We start from the raw sequence: 19,561 nt of genomic DNA, 5'->3' as shown, positions 1-19,561 counted from the left end.
CCTCCACCAATAACATTCCTGAAGGGAGAGCTGTACTCTGAATGACTGAAGACTGAATTCCTAAACTATTCAAAGGCAAGGCAGTGGGGACTGCCATGAGTGGTTTAGCATAAGCAAGATATACTCCCAAAGCTGGGGATGAGGTTAAATTCCTTTGAGTCATGGGTCTTCTGAAGGAAAAATGGATACTTGAACAAAATCAGAGCTTTGTTGGGGGAAAAAATGGGGACAATGGAAGCTAAGGAAGTGAATTGCTGCTTCCCCTTGTGAATCTAGGCTGTTGGTCCCACATGAACTTCTACAAACATGATATTTCTTTGCCATTTCTTCTTCCTTTTTAAGTGGGTTATACCGCTATGGAAAAGAGTATGGAGGTTCCTCAAAAATTAAAAATAAAACCATCATACAATCCAGCAATCCCACTACTGGGTATATATCCAAAAAAATTGAGTACAGGATCTCGAAGAGATATTTGCACACCCATGTTCACAATAGCCAAGAGGTAGGGGCAACCCAAATGTCCACCAACAAATGAACAGATAATCAAACTTTTGTGTATATTTACACAAAGGAATATTATTCAGCCTTAAAAAGGAAGGAAATTCTATCACAACTACGACATGGATGAACCTTGAGGACATTATGCTTAGTGAAATAAGTCAGTCACAAAAAGACAAATATTGTATGATTCTATTTACACGAAGTGTCTAAAGTAGACAGATTCATAGAAAAACAAAGTAGAATGGTGGTTACCAGGGGCTTGGGGGAGGGGGGGAAAAGGAGAGTTGTGGTTTAACAGGTAGAGTTTCAGATTTGTAGAATAAAAAAGTTCTGAAGATCTGTTTCATAACAATGTAAATATACTTAACATTACTGTACACTTAAAAATGGTTAAGATAGTAATTTTTATCTTATATTTTTATAATCACAATACAATATTTTTTATTTTGGAAAAAGTGGTTTAAAAAGCCCCTTCATAAATCCATTGTTAAACAAAAGACCTATTTCCAACAACAAAAGAAAAAGATTCAGGAAAAGAATAAAACTAACTTCAAATAATGCAAAAGGAAAGGCAAATAATGTCAAACTACTCAACAATAAAGGGCTCTTTTCTTGTTTTATTATATAAAATACAAGCAAGGATACACATGCTTAAAAGAGGCATGGCAACAGATACACAGTCCTAAAAATTCTTCAATAAAAGTAAAGCAAGGTTTGGTTTTGTTTTCTTATGTATTCATGCAGACACTGCTTTCTTATGTATACATCGAGAAGATGTAATATTAAATATCATGAAAGACTATCACATAGTTTTATCAATGCAGGTTGCATCTATATTTCACAAATATGTCAACAAAATCGTTTTCTCTTCAATCACATTTCATTTAATTTTTAACATCCTTTTCCTGCTTTAACTTAAAAATTCATATACATTTCTAGTTCTATTTTATAATATGTCTGGGTTGGGCTTATTTTAGCATGAATCTCCTCTTCCAATTTTGTGGAAAATTGATTACTCTAAGAAGGTATTTATCCTGTGGCAACCAGAAACCTCTGGCACTTAGCCATGTCCACCAATGCCACTTGGCGAGGCAAGGTATGGAATCTAGAGAAATGAATTTTCTGGAAGACAATCCCTCTGTGTCCAATAATAGTCAACTAATTAAGTGAACTCTAAGGCAGACAAATCATAGACTATTAGACAGCTGTTTAAAAAGCCTTATGAAGAGTATATTTTCTAAATGTGGGGAATGCTTACCTCATAATAAGTAAAAAAGAAAAAAAGAGAATGCAATGTTGATCATTACTATAAAAGAAAGAGGTAACAGTAGCAGTGAGAATTTGAAACATATGGATGCAAAAACACCACAAACAAAATCAATTAAAATGTTAATAGTTGTAGTCTTTGGGTGGTGGATCTTCAAAAGACTTTTTCTTTGTATTTTCAATTTTCTTTTTTTTTTTTCATAATTTATATGACATGTATAAAATGTTTAGTAAGAAAAGTGAACTGGAGTGAACACAAAGATTGTGGGTCCAAAGGTCTCACTTATGAAAACTTGAACATTATAAGCACTATTTTGGCTGTTTTGAGGACTCACGCCACCTCCCCCACTCCTGCTTTTTTTATTTTTAGTATGTTTTTGACAGTTGACGTCAATATAAAAATACTACTGTAAACATACAAATAAAGATAGATCCAGAATTAAGTGGTTCAGTTTTCTATGACTTAACTCCTTAGGCTTTTAAAATTTATTTCTGAGTAATAACAAAAAATTCCTATTGACAATGCAAGTAAATTAATTTAGAACAAAATGAAATTCTTGGTTGTTTGAAACAGGATTAAAATGAAAAATCCTCCACCTAGAAATATGAAATTATTGTTCAAAGGGATATAATTTAAAAATCTGAAAGCACATCTACGTGTAAAAAGTCATTTCGTTTTACCTCTTCTTTATATAATGTATGTATTCCAATTTGAGAAGGTGCCTGCGCTTGTTCCATTTAAACACTTTTTAATAGTGTTGTCATTCTGTTTCTGGCAAGCACAGCTCTACATAAGCATAAACCACATGGAAATTCCGAGATTAGAGTAATTTAGGTTCTGTCCTTGGGACAGTGTTTATCTAGTGTAAGATGATGAATGTCCCATCTATAGGTGAAAGTGTTGTGGGTTTGAATTGCAAACTCTGTTAAGACTCAAGCCCCTGGATCTCATCCATTTGCTGTCTCCATCAGAGTGACAGGGCAGCTCTCAGCTGGAATCTGCAGCTGCTGCTCTCCTATGCCCAAGGACACCTGCTCTGCAACAACTGGAGCTTGACCTTCACATGCATGTTCTATTTAGGTGGTACACATAACTGGAAGTGTTTTCGAATCCTAGCTCTGCCTCTTACTACTAAGGAGCTGTGGATGGATCGGTTACTTAATTTTTGTGGCAGGAAAAGTTTTTGAGAATCAATTTTTCATATTCTCCATCTCCTGTGCTCATCACTCCCTTTTTAAGAAGATGACTCTTGGTATTTTCCTGCCTCGTGGTTTTTTGCACAAGGGGAGCAGACATTTCCATGGAGCAGCTTTTATTTTGTGCAAGTTCAAACTCTGCTAGATTCTGTTAGGTGTTCCTAGGAAAGGGGAAAGGGAGACTCTTTGAAGGCAACAAGAAGGAAGAGGCAAATATGTCTCTGTTACTAAAAAAGGGGTGCCTCAGGGTGAGACGATTCCTGAGAACTGAGTACCCTTGGTGCAGTGGCCAGAGGAAGAAGCTAGTCCTCAGAGGATGGCTGTGCGGTGAGGTGTACCTTGAAATACTGAAACCTAGCGGCTGGGACCTCACCCTCTTAAAGATCCTTGACACTGCAGGTCACACAGAAGCCTGGAGTGGCCCAATCCAGAGGAAACTTGTCTGGTACAGAAGATGGGCATCCATCAGACACTTGTACGCATGGAAAAGAGATGACAGGACAGGCCCTTTCCATGCTTTAGCACATTGGGCAAGACCCAGAATCCTGAGTCAAGTCTTGGGAGAGAAGCCCCTGAAAGGCTGACGTCATTTCCTGCCATTCTAGTGGAATCATGCTAGAAGTTGGTTTTAATTAAATTTAAGAAAATAAAATCACTGCACATTTCTTACACAGCTGAATTTGTGCACATTCCTGCTATGTCTGTCTGATCCTCTATTTCTTCACCATATCCTAGAGATCCAAACACTTGCCTCATAGAGTCACTGCGAGGATCAAGTGAGATTAACATTTGAGGCCTGGGCGAGGGCGTAGGCATACTTACTAGGTGCTCAGTTGTTGTTCTCTTACATTTGTCTTTTTAGTTCTTTCTCTCTGAGATGAGACTGCCAGAAAGAATAGCGGGGGCTGGTATCAGGACCTGTGGGAGGCCTTGGGCTGGGAAGGTTGAGGGGTGATGTTTTTACTAGTAATAATAATGATAGCTACCACTTATTATGAATCTTTTATAGGCCAGACACTCCTGCAGCATAAATCATGTCAGTGGTTTTTAAACTGCTCTGTAGAGTTCTAAGATTCCGTGGAGGGTCTCAGGAGCTGCAGCAGAGAGCAAAAGGGAGACTAATAAGTTCACATTAGGGCTGCTTCCTCTGTTTCAACTAATGGGTTTTATTTTTATCTGTTTAATATATTGATCCTCTATATAAGATTTTGTTTGAAAAGTAGTATGTTTGTTAAAAATGTTTGAAAACAACTTCTGTCATATTGAATCAAGATGGCAATATAAACAAACATGTTCATCCAGCCTTCCTCTCCTAATCTAAACCCGAAAACGAATCCAAAGGACATACATATGTAAATAGATATATAGCAATTTGAAGATCATGCTGACTTACAAGATGAATTGCTCTAAATGGACCAACAATTCTGGGGGAATTGCTGAAAAACAGAAAGCAAAATTGGGATACCACTGAAGGAGGGAACCACTGGCCAACATTAATGAAGAGGGCACCTGTAAATTGTGAAACAGGCTTCAGTGTTGCTCCAAGCTTGGGGAAAGTGGCTAAACAGATAAGCACTCACCGACACACAGGCAGGCTAACAGGTAACTGAAAATGCAAGCATAACGACACAACCAAGAATCACCAAATATTTGAAGAAAACTGAAGCAGAGTTCCAGAAGGACAGAAGGGAGGGAATGGAGGAGAGAAAATGTTAAAAAAAAAAAACACACACACACAAAAGAATATCTCAATGTCAATGAAAGACATGAAACTAGCAATGAAAGGGCCCATGAGTGCTCCTCAGACTGAATAGAAAAACAAATTCAAAAAACCCCAGATCACACCTAGACACTTGATGGTAAGTAACATTTCAGAAAACTAAGGACAGATGATCCTTTTTTATTATCCCTTGACAAAAAAGTTAATAGTGAATGTAAAGCATATTATTTGGGAGAGGAAAGAAAACATTAACATTAAAATTTTGTAAAAATTACAGAAAAAGTCTGATATAACATGATAATAGGGTCCCAAAATTCAATTACATAAGGCCAGTTCCTAGGGTCTGGCTCACACTACAAAGTTTAGCGTCACCTGGGAGCTGGTTGTTCACTCTGGCTAAAATATCAACGGGCAGACTTTTAACCATGGTCCTGGGTAAGATTTCCGTGGCAGCACAGTGACTCCAGGCATCTCCCAGTTAGTTCAGACCCGTTTCAATTGCTGATCCTATGAGACTGGATAATACTGAAGACACAGGACCCACCCTTCACATCCCTACTTACCGATTTGGAGTTGCTGCTGTTTCTCTCCCAGCTGAGACTCTCTCTCCCTTCCATGTCATGCTTGTCCTGCACTACTTTCGCTCACTTCAATCCAAGAACAGCGCTGAGTGGAGAATGGGAACCAATTGCCAGTCAGGTTACATGAGTTCACATGATGGTGAGGGTTTCCTATGCCTTATAAGAGCTGGGGCATGAGCTAATGAGAAATAAGAGGGGCAGTTCTGATGAGAGAGTGGTGAGGGCAATAGAGAAAGGAAGGCTGGTCCGGCAAAGGGGCTGCACAATATTTACTGGGAGGAGCAAGTTCCAGAAGTAGAGGATAAGCTAAATGCAGTGTAGAAAATTGATTTTGTCAGATCAAATAGGATTGATATGGGAAAATGCTCCCAATACAATGTTAACTAAAAAGAACATGGCCAAAAAACCCTGTGAATATAGTTTGATCCCTGAGTGTGTAAGTGTGTTTTCTTTACACACTTGCTACTGTGAGATGCTGAGGACACGGCAGAGAACAGGAATGAATGCACAGGAGTTTCTACTCTCGTAGGGCTTAGAATTTAGCACGATAGCTAGCTTTGAAAGTAAACATGTTAAAAGTGATTATCACTGGTTGTAAGATTAGGGGTGAGTTTCTTTTCTTCTTCATAAATCATTTTTCACGTTTTCTACAATAACTATGTATGCCTTTTTATAATGAGAGAAAAGCAATAAATCTTCTATTTTAAATGAACATACACTACAAAGGAACCCAAACAAAGGAGACCAGACTATAGGGAATCGATTTACATTCATCAGGCTAACAATAGCTTTATTTATAAAACAGAATGTCAATTTTATTTATGCAGCTCTTTTCAAGGTGTTACAGTAGGACCTGAGGTTGGACACAGGGTTAAGAAGAAATTCTTGCTCACAAGAAAGATTAAATTATTGTTTATGTGGCGCTTATGGCAGAGGGAGCTGAGGGGATGGTTAGCAGACAGATAAGCAATTAATTATATTTCTTTGATGAATAAATTAAGGACTAAATAGAGGTGTATGTACTTTATAAAGATGCAATGCAGTTCGTTGTAGCATAAGATTGTCTATCTTCCAATTTGGAAAATGCTTCAATCTCTTGGGTGACAATTTAGGAGGCACTCTAGTACATGTTATCAGCAGCACATTGCCAAAGCATCTCCTAGGGAGATAAAATTTGAAGAATGTTTATTATTACCTATGCTAGGCCGACTTATTAACTTCAATGTCAAAAAGACCCTGTCCTACATTTTATTCTTAAGAGTAGGGAAATGGAATAACAACAATAATAGCAATTACATTTAATGAGCATTTACTTTGTGCCAGGTATTTCACACTGATTACCTCATTGGATCTTCACAAGAAATCTCTAAGGTAAGTATTACAGGTCCACAATCTTTTACCTAAAACCCCGGGGACCAGATGTGTTTCAGAAATGATTATTTTTTGGAATTTAAAAAGAAATTTGGAATATGGTACATATATTATAAACTTTGTAACACTCCAATGGGTATGCAACACAATATTTCTCAGAGAAATGTATGAAAATTCATGCAAAGTGGAATAAAGACCATAAACAATGTTATAATTTATTTACATAAATAAATCAGAAATTTATTGGCATACCCAAGAACAGTCAACCTTTGCTTGGGAGCCTTGAAATCTGTTGGTGCCCTTTCATCAAGCATAGCTAAAGTTTTTCTAGGAATGTAGCACCAGTACAGAGCTGTTTCATCAGCATTGTAAATTTGTTTGGGGCTAAGGTCCTCATCAGATATTATCTTAGCAAATTCATCAATGCAATTGTCAGTGGTTTCATAACCAACAGAAGCTTTTTCATCACTGATTTTAAGATACTTGATACCATGACGTTTTTTAAATTTCTGCAGCTAGCCTTCTGAATATTCACACTCCCCTTCAATGTTCAGTTCTTCGTGGTATATTCTAGCTTGTTTCATGACCAACAAACCAGTCAGTGGAGAGGGCCGGCCCCGTGGCCAAGTGGTTAAGTTTGCGTGCTCCACTTCGGGGGCCCGGGGTTCACCAATTCAGATCCTGGGCATGGACCTAGCAAGGCTCATCAACCCATTCTGAGGCAGTACCCCATAAGAAGAACTAGAATGACCTACAACTAGGATATACAATTATGTACTAGGACTTTAGGGAGGAAAAAAAAAAGAGGAAGATTGGCAACAGATGTTAGCTCAGAGCCAATTTTCCTCACCCAAAAAAAAAACAAAACAGGAATGACTTTACTTCTTTGTTATCAAATCCATTCAATCAACACACAGTCAAGATCTTAATTTTTGGCCCTATGCAATATTTTTCTAATTTTCATTAGTTCTTGATTATCACTGTCACTGTAAAATTCCAACAACTTATCTTTTTGTTTCTTTAAGTCATATATGGTGGTGATTCCCACACTATATTTTTCAGTAAGACATCTCACAGACAAGCCACCATCAAGCTTCTGCAATAAACCCACTTTCTGAACTATTGATCAAGGCAGTGAAACCAGCAAAGAGCCATTGATGATTAAGTATCTAGGTACTAAAGTTTTTCCTTTTTGCAATTACTGATTATAGGTTTTAGCTGTTTAACTCACCCATTGTTAACTGTGCTGCTTAGGCAAAATGCTATCTGACTCCCACTAGGCTCCTATAGATAACATCTCCCTGGAGCCTGGGTCACCCTGGTAACGGGTGTGTGAGCTGTTTTTCAGGAATTAGAACTCCTTGTCCACTTCAGGCCAGTTGAGACCACCAACTCATCAAGTGGGCCAATGCAGATGTCCGATAGGCGACCTTTTGACGTCAAGAGGCTAAAACCTCCACCCTCAGATCATGCTAATGCTGCCATTTTGTGAACATGGGTCGTATGAAGAGGCATGAAGTCTGACTACGCTTGTGCAGATCATCAATTACCTCACCTCTCCTCACGTCCAATCACCTCTCTCCACATTTCAGACCACCTTGCCCCCATCCCATAAATATCCCTGAGTCCCTATTTTCAGGGAAGCAAATTTGAGGCTCATGCTCTTGCTTCCTCACGTGGCTGCCTTGTGAGCAAACTCTCTCTGCTGCAATCTCGTCATCTTGGTGTTTGGCTTTCTGGGCGGTGGGCAAAAATGAACCTGGTTTGGTAAGAAATGGTGAGTGAGCCAGGAGCTAAGTCCAGATGGACCTTTTTGCCTGAGATTCGTCAGCCCCTTGCCAGAGTGCAGAGCCTGTGGAAGAGTCCAACAGCTGCTGGGAGCGTTCCTCCCGGGACTGTTCCGGGATTCTTTCCTGGCTTGACGCTGCCGACTCCTTGGTGCATATCCTCACTTTGCAGTAGAGAGATGGTTTCTTGGTTTGGAAGACGTCTTTTTGGTGAGTAACTTCAGTACAAGTGACTACATTCTTATTTCTTCTTCCTTTAACTCTGATTTCTGAAAGAAAGCCTTGGTTTGGCAGGGGACGCCCTCCGTGACTTCTGACAAAGGAAGCCTTGGTCTGGCCTTCACTGTGAGGATCTTGGTTTCGAGGACGCTCGATAATAAGGAAAAATTAGTGGATCCGCTCCAGAAGTGCTCTTGGCTTGGCGTGGTTTGGTTTGGTTTGGAGATCTGGTTCTAGCTGCAGCATAAGTATACTTTGACCGGCCGTGTCTAAATTATGCTAATTTGATTCCCACCTGCAGCCCCCTAGGCTGCGTTCTTCAAAACTGGATAGCCTTCAGTTACAAGTCCATGAAAAAGAAAAAGATGGTATTTTTCTGTAACATCAGGTGGCCACAATCAGAGAGCTGTTACAATGACTAGTCTTAAGAACTTAACCAAATTTGCAATCTCAGCTTCCACTTGTGGTCTTACAGATGCTAGTGAAAGCTCCACACCCCACCCACACCCCGCCTCTGCCTGGTTTTGAAGATTCCATGTTCTACCCCGGGAGCTCTCCTCTGCCTGGTTTCAGAGTCCTCATTCCACCCCTGGGAGTTCTCCTCCGGTTTTTGGGCACCTGGAGTGATTCCAGGTTAGCCACTTGGTCAATCCTTTGACAATCTGGAACCCTGTTTTGTCTCCTGTCAAGAGCTTGTTGAGGGTTTCAGGCGCCTACTAAGTCAGTTGTGGGGACAGGAGACTTGTAACTTATTCTGTAAACTGTCTTGTCTGGGAACTGTTGTTTGTGCCACCTTTATCTTGATAACTCTTGGGAAGAGGCTGGGAGGGTGAGGCCTAATCACCTCTTTCCCTTCTTTGTCTTGTTCGTCACCTCCTCCGTTGTCATCAAGTCGGGGTTCAGTTCAGGCTGAATCTGAGCAGAACCTAGACCCTTTGTAAAACCAAAACTTGAAAGCTTTCTGCTAGGGACTCAACTCTAAGTCCAGCATTGGGAGCCCACCCTCCCCAGCTCCAGGCTTTTGCCTCTTGCCTCCCTGGCTTGCCTTGTGCTTGCTCAGGGACTAAGAGCCTGGACTGAATGGGACTTGACCAAATCTTATAACTATGTTGACATCTGCAGTTGGGCTCTGCACCCTTCTCCGGCCCACTGTCAGCCAGATACTAACTGTGCTTTGCCACCATGGGGAACGTCCCAGCATCCCCGGAGACTCACCAATCGGGCACATTTTAATTAACTGGAAACACTTTCAACTTTGGATGGGTTATGCCCCAGAAACTCCATCGTGGAGAAAACTTGAGTGGTTTCTCTGTGCCTTTATGATGTAGTTGGACAGGTAGGCCAACCCTAATGTCATTTGAGTTACAATGCAATTTTCGAGAAATCAAGAGCAACTGCCCTAGGAAAATCCTTGTAAAACTGGAAATGCAGCTTTAGAGGCAGTTCCACCCATTTCCCTATCTCAGAGAGCTTACAAATCCTCTGGAGACTATCTAGCCCATCGCTAATTCCTAAGACTGAAGGAAAGAAAAGGAAAAAGGCCAAAAAACGGCCAGAAGAGCGCCCTCACCAAAAATATTCTCCACAAATATTAGTAAAAAGGCTCAAAACAAAATTTGGATTCATAACTAGGGAGCCTTGTACCTGATTCATGGCAGTAATTTTAAAACGGTACCTGTGCAATCTCTGTGTATGTGTGTCTATATGTAGGTTATATGTGTGATATTTTAACCTCAGGATGTTATGGCCAAAAATTAAGAGCTCAGTTTAATTGGCTTAAAGTAAGGACTTACCTAAATTATTTATAAATGCAGAAGAAATTAACCCAAATGTCTTTTAAGTTAACATGATATAAAATTAATCTTTGGTAAATGAAAACTTACTTAAATTTGTTGGGTTGGTTAAAATGGACATATCCTCCAGTTATCACTGGATATGATGCAGACATGCAGCCTTTATTCTACATTTATTGGTCAAATAAGCTGATATTCTCTCTATTACAAAACTGGTTAGCAAAAATAATAATTTGAAATGATGGCTAATTTGTCTAACGTCTCATGAACTTTTATAGGCAATCTAAATAATTATTGAGAACGTGTAAACTAAATAGATGTGAAAAAGACAAAAGTGTTGGGTGAACTTTTTAAAATAATTATGTCTTATGACATGTATATTTAAAATAACTTCCCAAATCTTTCTGGTAACTTGACTTTGAAGTGTTGCCAGGTAAAATTGAATGATAAAAAACTCATTGAATATCTGGGTCATCTTTGAAATAAGATAAAATACTGAAACATTATCCTTGGACATGTCTAGAATTATCTACTTTTGGTTTCTTATTACAAAGAAACTAAAAGGTGTTTGGGTCTATTAGTAAACAGGTCTTGTATTTTATTAAGATTTTACCATGAAGAAGTATGTTTCTAAAAACTGTAAAATGTATTTATAAATCTGTCAAGCCACAGGGTGCTAATGTAAAGGACAGTTCATAATTGCTTACTTTTTAGTTTTTACTAGGGTCTGTAAGGGTTAAAAATTCTAATTAATATATGTAATTAAAGCTACTAAAAATTAAAAAGGCAAACAGCTCTGTATACAAGGAAATGTTTTCAGTAAAGAAGGTATAAAGAATGGAAGTATTTTTGTTTGTTGGGCTAAGAAAGATAAATTTGTCCTCTAGTACTAGAAGGGAAGAAAGCAAGCATGGGACAAATTCTGAATGTAAAAGGAAAGTTACAGAAGGTTTGTGAAAGAAAAATTCTGAAAGGAGTTTTATGCCTGATCAAGATGGATGAGACTAAAGTAAACCCAATTAAGTAAATCAGTTTTAATGTAAAAAAAAAAAACCAAGATGAGCTGGTGCAAAAATTAAAATTTGGTTTTCTCTCTCAAAAGGATAATTTTCTTGAACTTGGTCTGCTCTTGTTACAGAGGTTATAAAAGGGTTTTTCATTATTTTTGTGAAAGTCTACCTAAAAGACAAAATCTATGTTTTGTTAAAATAATTTCTTATGTTCAGAAAGACTAAGGTCTATTAAGATTTTTTGACTGTTTTAACTGTTTGTCCTTGACTGCTTCTATTGTCACTTTGAATAGATAACTGAGCGTTGTTTCCTATCTGAACAAATGTTTTAAAATCTTTTGATATTTTTGACAAGGTCCCCACCACCAAAATATTCAAATTCTGAATAAAGGCTTTCCTTTGGCCTGGAAGAAGGAAAAGAATTTCTCTGAGGATTTTCAGAGGGCCCCTGAGACTTCTCAAAGAGATTTGCTCTCTCTTCCTATAAGAAGGAAGACACTAAGCTAATTAGGCTTATTTGGTACGTTAAATTACATGGGAAGCATTGTCAAATAAGTGATGATAAACTTTCTTAGGTGGTATTATGTGAGTAAATGTTATTGATATAAAGTTTTAAAAATTATATAACATTCCTAAAATTCTGATCAGTCCTGGTTGTCAGCCATAATTCTGGTTATTATTTTAAAGTACTGTATGTCAGAAAATTAATCCAATTTCTTTGTCAGTTGCCATTTTGGGATCGTGTTGTTTACAGACAGTGTTTTACTCTGCTGCTTTTGCAAAATATTTCGTCTTCAGAGAAATTCATGGAAAGGACTCTGACACTCTAGAATACAGGTTTCTGATAAACTTTCAGATCATAAAACTTAACTGGGTAAGAAATTACAGAACTCTAACAGAGAAACTGATGACCTCATAAAACTGCTAACAGAAGAGTAAGACCAAGATTAAGTCTTGCTAACACAGGACTGAATGAACTGATGAGGATGACTATGATTTATATGAATTTTCATTTGAGATATTGCTCACTTTTTGATGTTCTGTTTTGTTTCCAGATTTAGGAAGTTTTTTTCTCTTTTTCTCTCATGCTAACTATGACTTATATCAATTTCATAAATTATACCTTTGTGAGCAGATTTGAAACATTTATTTTTCTCCCTACCTGATCCCTCCAGGATTTGGAAACTCTTATTGAGTGAGTATTGTTTTCATGGCATTGTAGTTATTTGCATAAGTTCAATAAGAATCTGTTCTCCTTACAACAGGACACAATTGGAAACACTGGTTATCTTACCAAAGCTTTGACTGGGATGTCATATTTGAGAGAAACAGGAATAGACTCAGATATGACCAGACAGCTTTTGAGAGACAAGGATTGGACTTTGTGGAAGAAAGCCACTTGGAAATATTGGCCTGGTACCTTGTTTACAAGGATTCCAGCACCCCGGGGAAGTAAGGAAGGTCACTTATCTGGCAGGTGCCTGGAACCTCAAAAAATTTGGGGGGAGCTAGAGAAGAGAGAAATCCACCCAAATCTGTAGGTATCGCAGCCAAAATCTGTTGAAAAGTCTTTGGCTTGGCTTTCCTGGCCTTTACAGAGAGGCGTTTAAAGTTCAATCTGAGATTCCTCTGAAAGAGTTCCAGCAAAGCAGATTTGAAAGAATCTATATAACCAATTGCTATTCTTGCTGTACTTATGTAAATAATTGGGCCAAAGGTTATTGAAACTAAACTTATTTTGCAAACCAATTAGTCTTAATTTGGCTATCTTTGGTATAAATGAGGTTGATTTTAGAGAGAAAAATTATGTTTCAATAAGAACTATAGTTCTTATTATATTCATGGATATTAGGTTTTAGTCCTGATAATTGTTTTTGAGGTTTTTATCTTATATCTGTTAACTGGACAGGATCCTGAATTCTTCTAGCCTCTTGAAATATCTGGCTACAAATCTCCAAATTAAGGTTTTCAATTTTTTCCCATCATTTTCATTTGGAATCATTGAGAACTGAATCTGCTCTTTTCCTGAAGCCTTGCAAACTGAAGCTGGACAACTTGATATAAACTTAAGAAAGACTCACATCTGTTGCTGTGTAAGACACTCAGTAAGATACCTGAACACCTGATGACATCATCAGAGACATTTCAAACTGCAAAAGATGCTTCAACTCTGACACCTAGAAATCTTCTGACTGGCTGCTGCCTGGGCTCAGAAAGGTTTATAATTTGCTCCCATGATTAACCTTATTTTTCTTTTTGTCTCTCTAGAAATACTTCTTATTAAATACCTGATTACTTGCTAACACAACATAGGCCGAACTTTGGGAGCCCACCTGCATCACCATCTTACTAAGAGACTGGTTCCATGAAATGGAACAACCTATGGCCCTCATCAACAGGATAATCCCTCAAGATTGAAGATGAACAACAAAAGGGGGGATTGATACCAGTCAACACAAGGTTGACATAAGGGAAGCCATATTATAAAAAAGAAAACATATTGTAACTTTGAATGGCCTCTGATTAACTAACCCAGACATGCTCTGTAGATTTTATGGACCCCCTCAGCTGCTATAAGTTGATAAACTTGTTCTTTTGAGTTCCTTAGGAATGTGATGACCCCCAGGCAGAGTCTGTGCTGATGGCCATCATCAATGACAACTGAAAGATCAGGGTACAGGCTGTTCCTCCGGTCTTTGATGCATATACAGTAAAACAAAAGACTATCAGGAACTGAGACCAGATGTCTGCCCTCACCTGGAGATCAGATGGAGGCCCCAATGGGATTAGGCCTATTTTTCAGGGACTGTTAAAATTTGAGTTGTCTATATTTCTTACCCTCTGGTAAGCCAGGAACAAGAGAATATTTCCAAATGAGTGCTAAAGAGTTGCATTCCTTTAACCCACATCTACACCCCACTTCAGCAGGAAATAGCTAGATGGGTTGTCACCAAAAATCCGTCAAGAATGAGGAATGACCAAAGAATAGGGGAGACTGAAACCAGCAAACAGCCACTGATGATCAAGTATCTAGGTACTAAAGTTTTTTCCTTTCTGCAATTACTGACTATAGCTTTTAGCTGTTTAACTCACCCATTGTTAACTGTGCTGCTTAGGCAATATACTATCTGACTCCCACTAGGCTCCTATAGATAACATCTCCCTGGAGCCTGGGTCACCCTGGTAACGGGTGTGTGAGCTGTTTTTCAGGAATTAGAACTCCTTGTCCACTTCAGGCCAGTTGAGACCACCATCTCATCAACTGGGCCCATGCTGATGTCCAATAGGTGACCTTTTGATGTCAAGAGGCTAAAAACTCCACCCTCAGGTCATCCTCACACCACCATTTTGTGAACATGGGTCCCATGAAGAGGCATGAAGTCTGACTATGCTTGTGCAGATCATCAATTACCTCACCTCTCCTCACCTCCAATCACCTCTCTCCACATTTCAGACCACCTTGACCCCTATGCCATAAATATCTGAGTCCCTATTTTTGGGGAAGCGAATTTGAGGTTCATGCTCTTGCTTCCTCACATGGCTGCCTTGTGAGTAAACTCTCTCTCTGCTGCAATCTTGTTGTCTCAGTGTTTGCTTTCTGGGCGGCGGGCAAAAATGAACCTGGTTTGGTAACAACAGATGCTTCCTTTTCTTCTTCTCACTGTTACTCACAGGCACATCTTTAACTCTTTTGGGCACTTTCATGGTGCAATTAATCCCCAAGTCACAAAATGTCAGCAAATAGCAGAGGGTGTACCACTGAAGGATATGAGTGCTGAGACATAACCGAAGCTTTGCATTCGTCCACAGCAGGTTTTGCTGCCAAATAGTCCTGGTGACAAACTTACAAAAACACTTTCAGGTTTCAGAGCATTTTTGCTTTTTTGTTTTTGACCTATTTTGGACTTGTGGAGTAGAGACTCTGGACCTGTATTAAAAATATCATTTTAATGGCGAAAACACAGGCTCAATTAGTAACTTGCCCAAGGTTATGCAGCTATTACTTGTCTTTTCTGCTTCTATTCCGTCTCCTAAAATTTGGTCATTTTACCAGAGAAAGAATGTTTTTTTTTGGGTATTATCTGCCAAGATAATTTGAGTTGGAATATTTTTAGCAAAGGAACCTGAGATACTCCTGGCCATTTGACTGACATGGTCAGTAGTTGAGCGCCATGCTGGAAAACGTGAAGATTGCCTTGGCAAGAAGAGGCTGGACATGCTAAATTTATAGTCATTGAATACAGACGATTCTTTTTGTACTAAATTATTGTTTGATACTTATCTGCATGGTTACTTCTTGCCCCACAACGAACGATCAGGAAAAATGAAAGAAAATAGCTTATTTTAGACATGTCCCAAACACTCCCACAAATTTCCCCTAAATATGCACTCATTTGAAAAGTTTTCTGTTTGTTTTTTTAAACTGTTCCACAGATTGTACATCCGAGTATGACTCAGAATTATGGTTAATCAAGTTCAGAATTAAAACCTACTTTAGACATTCTACTAAAATACTTCCCTCAACTTAGAAAGAATTTATTAGAATTTTGAATGACTTTTAAGGTTCTGTGTTTTCAGCCCTATTTCATGTGTTATTTTATGAATTCTTTTTGGAGAGCTGACTTTTCTTCCTTATTCTCGTCATCTTCATATTTGTTTAGATCTTCATCAAACATCTACTATGAACTATTGTAAAATCTTGAAGACTGTTGGTTCAGTCCCAAGTCTTTCCCTCTTTTCCCATTAGGTGCAAGAGCAGTACTTAGGGCTGAGGGGTATATAAAAATGAGTAAAGCACAGTTCCTATAATCCCAGAAGAGTTTAAAATCTAGTAAATAAACATGAGAAATGAATAAAGTCCAGTGAGGATTCTCTCCCTCAGGAGAGGAACAGTTCATAATTGTTAGGTGGGGCCAGATCCCTCTCATATTGTTTTTCTACACTAGTCTCTCCTGTTAGATTGTAATAATAACTACCATTTATTGGGTACCTTCTGTACTAAAGAGAAGCTTGCATTTAAGAAGCATCACACTCAGAAAGGTCTGTTGACCTTGCCCAGTGTCACTAACCTCTTAAGTGACAGAGCCTGGAATCCATCTGTCTGTCTGACTATAAAGACTTAGTCATTTTCCCCCCTTACTTCGATATACTCTTTCCTTTGCCTTGAGCAAACGTTCTGCATTCCCACCTCTCCCTTCACTATAGTCCATCCTCCTACTTTATAAAAGAGAGGCATACCCTCACTTATCAGGAAACTTCTTATGGTGTAATTGTCCCAAGGAGTAAAAATCTCCTGGTTGCCCGAGAAAGGACAATTCAAATGACTGGTTTTGGGTAAGCCTCCTTGAATAATTAATCAAAGCACATAAAAACCTGCCTAACGCTTGTCTTTCTTATACATATTTCTGTTAAGGGCAGAGTGTTACTTTAGAATCTGGGTATTTTGGCCAGTGTTGGGATATTCTGAATTAGAATGAGTAGTAGGGGTGGCTTCTGTCCTTTTTTGGACTACTACTAAAGAATGCAATGCTCTTGAGAGTTCTAGGATAGCAAAGCAAAGACAGCTCTGAAAAACTTTTTAAAGGAAAGCAATTCCTTTCAATATTTAAAAAATACTCATCCTAGTACTTGTCATTAGCTGGAAAGAGAAACACCTCCAAACAGTCTAAACAGTAGTGGTAGTGACAGTGAGATTATTTTTTAATGTAACTGGAACATGTTTTAGGAATACCAACTTTTTAAAAGAAACATTGGTTAACATCCACAGAGAAAATTTTTTAAAGATTTCTCACAGATTAGTTGTAGATCATCTAATAAGGGAGTTAAAACCTATTTTATCAAATCAGATCATGATATATTTATTCCGATTATAGTGAATCCACATTTTATTTCATCTTCTGAATTATTTAATTTTTACTATCTCCTAATAATAACACATGAATCTGCTAGCTGCTAAGACAATTAGTTAGCTATGTGACAGAGACTGGCTGTATGCTCATCAATCGGATTTCTTCTTCCTGAGTGTACAGGAAAATCACATTTCCCATTCTCCCTTGCAGTTAGATTGGGGCCACATGCCTGGGTTTCCACCAAAGGAATATGAGCAGAAGTAATGCACCTCTCTTCCAGGCCTGGTTATAACCCGCCCCCGTTATTCAAGCTCTCTCTTTCCCTTTTGCTAGGTCTATGGAGGTCAATACTGCACATTAGCAGACGAAAGGAACCAAGCCACTGTTCTAAAGACAGCTGCCAGGAGAGTCACCACACCCACACTAGGGCTATGCAATGAATGAGAAATAAAACCGTGTGGCAGTGTTTTTTACAGCAGCTAGCTTGAATTACTCTGATTAATATAAACAATAGATACCTTTATCTTTTATTAAACACATAAGAAATGTTTGGTTATGATGTCTGATGCAATTCGTGATTTTATCTCGGACTTTTTTTTAAATTTTTTTTTTTAAAGATTTTATTTTTTTTTTCCTTTTTCTCCCCAAAGCCCCCCAGTACATAGTTGTATATTCTTCGTTGTGGATCCTGCTAGTTGTGGCATGTGGGATGCTGCCTCAGCGTGGTTTGATGAGCAGTGCCATGTCCGTGCCCAGGATTCGAACCAACGAAACACTGGGCCGCCTGCAGCGGAGCGTGCGAACTTAACCACTTAGCCACGGGGCCAGCCCCTATCTTGGACTTTTAAGCATGCTTTTTATTATGTTCAGAAATTTAATATCAGAGTTCAAATCATACATATGTACTTTTCCTATAGAATATCATACCTACTCTCATAGGTTTTGCTTCATAAGTAACTCTATTTTTAGCTGGATACCACATGGTACTATTGCAAATTAAGTAATGAAAAATGTATTACTTCATTTTAATTAACTACTGTAAAATTAATTATATTAGAACTGTATCATTTAATCCTGATTGCTTTTAGAAATATATTGGACGAAAATGGATTCTATAACATTTCTCAGTGTTTTTGATACTATTCCTTAAAACAAACATTAACACATTTATTTGAACTAAAAAATAAAATCAGACTTTTTCTGACAGAAGATGTCTTATTTGCTTAGTTTGACAGTGAGGACTGGCTTTGTCAATTTGGTTATATGGCAACACACTCAATAAATGAAACCTTCAAGATTTTGACATAACCATACTTAAAACATGCGACAAAAGAGGTTTTATAAAAAAACTCTATTAGTATCGATATTGAAATTAATATTTCCACGTTGTACTGAGTATATTGGTTTAAATGAAGTGCCACTGGGTGAAACAGTAAAAGGTATAATTAATAGTCACTTGATGATCCTTGATAAAGCCTTTTTTGGTGTAGTTTCTGAGACTGACACTCTAATGTCTATGTAATAAAACGATTTATAAATCAGACGGTTTCTAATTCATAGCTTTAAATAAAATTAAAAAGAGGACCTAACTGAATTGTTAGCTGATAAATCTTTAAACATAATTTTGAATAATAAATCACTGTTATTTTGGCATCTAATTTGAAAGAAGTTTGAAGAATTGGGTGAGGTCATTATAATTAAATTCTTTCTTTTCCTAAAATATTTGTGTGTATAAGATAACTTTACATTTACTTCTATAAAAATGAAAAACAGCAAGAGAATCGAAGTGGTACTCTGTCTCATTTTAGACATAATATGCTTCCATGAGTACACGAACTAATGGAAAAATAAATCCTCATTAATGTCAATAAGAGGTACATTGCTGAAAATCTCTAATTACATGTTTAGTAATTATCAAAAATATTTAATATATTTATATTGTTTTAACTACTTGTATAATAATAATAACTGTCATGATAACTACAAAAATGTCTTTTCAACTTAGAGGGAATTAAAAAAATTAAAATCTATGTAAGTATTTTTGTTCGAGAGATATGATAAGGTGATCAGTAAAAGCCTGTTGAGCACGAACACTTCTACATTAGAAAATTTATATTGGGTAAAATTCTAGGGGAAGTGGAAAAAAAGTTCAGGATGTAAAAAGGAACAATGCTACTTTTCTGATTGCTAAAGAAGGCTGATTCAGGTATTTTTAAAAACTGTGTGCTAATCTCAAAATTGCTAATATGAGATCATACTATACTAGT

At 37.8% G+C, this 19,561-nt stretch overlaps 1 long non-coding RNA gene across 4 annotated transcripts in view; it reads right to left on the bottom strand.

The window, feature by feature from the left end:
- LOC139040584 (uncharacterized) overlaps nt 1–19,561 on the bottom strand; it is a 42,532-nt gene that overhangs the window by 12,791 nt on the left and 10,180 nt on the right. For 2 of the 4 annotated variants that reach the window (XR_011494999.1, XR_011494998.1), the window contains exon 3: nt 5,248–5,350. This is a non-coding gene — a long non-coding RNA (uncharacterized lncRNA). Of the gene's footprint in view, nt 1–1,971; nt 4,059–5,247; nt 5,351–6,016; nt 6,425–19,561 lie in introns of those variants that run through there. The other 2 variants (XR_011494996.1, XR_011494997.1) reach the window with 2 other exon arrangements.

This window comes from Equus asinus, chromosome 2, assembly GCF_041296235.1.
Source record: "Equus asinus isolate D_3611 breed Donkey chromosome 2, EquAss-T2T_v2, whole genome shotgun sequence".
Taxonomy (NCBI): Eukaryota; Metazoa; Chordata; class Mammalia; order Perissodactyla; family Equidae; genus Equus; species Equus asinus.
This window is presented reverse-complemented; position numbering and strand designations above follow the sequence as displayed.